Here is a 2,435-nt window from a genome sequence, read left to right on the forward strand (position 1 = left end):
TCGGCTTTTCCACTCCGTGAAGATGGTTAACCAGCGAAGCTGGAACATGCGGCCCCTGTGTTTATCAGCGGCGTAATCCCGAGCGTTCATTAAAGTATTTTTTAATTCCGAGGTTACACACACAATCGGCTGCGACGGAGAGAACGACGTCAGTGACGGCATGACCGCAGTCCGCCGTTGTCGCTTGCGTTCGATGTCTCGAGTTTGCTCGGCGGCGTGGTTAGCAGCCTTCGCCCACCTTTGCCGCTTGTGATTCTTCGAAATTAAATTTCTTCAAAATTAAATCTGTCCGTTACGTAAGACAATGAGTGGCTCACACTCCCGTAAGCAATGGCCCATAGCCCCGTAAAGGCGGCCTCCCCATTACGACGACAGAAGTGAAATTCTACGCTGGAATGATGAACGGCGACGCAGCCAGCTGTGGAAGACGACGGCGAACGCGGGAACAGTGGCACGAGCGCGTGCCGTGGATTTCGCAGGGAGTTCCCAGTCGGCACGAGGAATCGCTCTGTTCCACGGCGAGCGAAGCGTCGCATTGCTGGGAGCACAGAAAAAGTGGCGCGCCGAACTGTCGACATCGTTCCGATAGCCGCCTATGCAGCCAGGTACGCAGCACGTCGGCCTTGTCTGCTGATATTCTTGACAAACTCGGTGAAGCCTACAGTTTCGCGGATGACATGCTTGCTGGAATTTGCCGCCGACAACGAACCACAGAATACATGTGCACCAATGCTGCACTGCGTGCTGCTAGAACGCACAGGCTGCAGGGAATTGGCGACCCCGCGTGCAGCAACTGCGCCGATTTGGAGACGCTCGACCACTTGCTGCGGCATAGCGGTGGCGTAGAGGTAGAACACCCGCCTCGCGTGCAAGAGGTCCGTGGTTCGAATCCCGGTGCCGCGCAATTTTCCACCGGATTAAAAAAAAAAAAAAAAAAAAGAAAATCCGCGTGTTGATAAAATTGCATAAACAGGCCTGGAGTGTGGCCTGATGCCGGTGACCAGAACCGGTAACACACTCCCTCACCAGAGCAGGATTGGCCACCCTGGTGCAGTACTTGGCCACAACCTCCTATATGAACACAACAATCAAACCCCGGCCCTCAGTCCCCAGCAGCTGCGAAGCAACTGACCACGGCGGCGGTCAGACCTGCGACGCTGCAGAGGGTGCTAAGAATCCCTGGCTCCGGACAGGCCGCCATTGGAATATGAACCTGGCAACGTTTAACGCAAGAACATTATCTAGTGAGGCGAGTCTAGCAGTGCTATTGGAAGAATTAGAGGGCAGTAAATGGGATATAATAGGGCTCAGTGAAGTTAGGAGGCCAAAAGAAGCATATACAGTGTTAAGGAGCGGGCACGTCCTGTGCTACCGGGGCTTAGCGGAGAGACGAGAACTAGGAGTCGGATTCCTGATTAATAAGAATATAGCTGGTAACATACAGGAATTCTATAGCATTAACGAGAGGGTGGCATGTCTTGTTGTGAAACTTAATAAGAGGTACAAAATGAAGGTTGTACAGGTCTACGCCCCTACATCCAGTCATGATGACCAGGAAGTCGAAAGCTTCTACGAAGACGTGGAATCGGCGATGGGTAGAGTGAAAACAAAATACACTATACTGATGGGCGATTTCAATGCCAAGGTAGGCAAGAAGCATGCTGGAGACAAGGCAGTGGGGGAATATGGCATAGGCACTAGGAATAGCAGGGGGGAGGTATTAGTAGAGTTTGCAGAACAGAATAATATGAGGATAATGAATACCTTCTTCCGCAAGCGGAATAACCGAAAGTGGACATGGAGGAGCCCGAACGGCGAGACTAGAAATGAAATAGATTTCATACTCTGCGCTAGCCCTGGCATCATACAAGATGTGGACGTGCTCGGTAAGGTGCGCTGCAGTGACCACAGGATGGTAAGAACTCGAATTAGCCTAGACCTGAGGAGGGAACGGAGGAAACTGGTACATAAGAAGCCGATCAATGAGTTAGCGCTAAGAGGGAAAATAGAGGAATTCCAGATCAAGCTACAGAACAGGTATTCGGCTTTAAGTCACGAAGAGGACGTTAGTGTTGAAGCAATGAACGACAATCTTGTGGGCATCATTAAGGAGTGTGCAATAGAAGTCGGTGGTAACTCCGTTAGACAGGATACCAGTAAGCTATCGCAGGAGACGAAAGATCTGATCAAGAAACGCCAATGTATGAAAGCCTCTAACCCTACAGCTAGAATAGAACTGGCAGAACTTTCGAAGTTAATCAACAAGCGTAAGACAGCTGACATAAGGAAGTATAACATGGATAGAATTGAACAAGCTCTCAGGAACGGAGGAAGCCTAAAAGCAGTGAAGAAGAAACTAGGAATTGGCAAGAATCAGATGTATGCGCTAAGAGACAAAGCCGGCAATATCATTACTAATATGGATGAGATAGTTC

Source organism: Dermacentor andersoni, chromosome 2 (assembly GCF_023375885.2).
Source record: "Dermacentor andersoni chromosome 2, qqDerAnde1_hic_scaffold, whole genome shotgun sequence".
NCBI lineage: Eukaryota > Metazoa > Arthropoda > Arachnida > Ixodida > Ixodidae > Dermacentor > Dermacentor andersoni.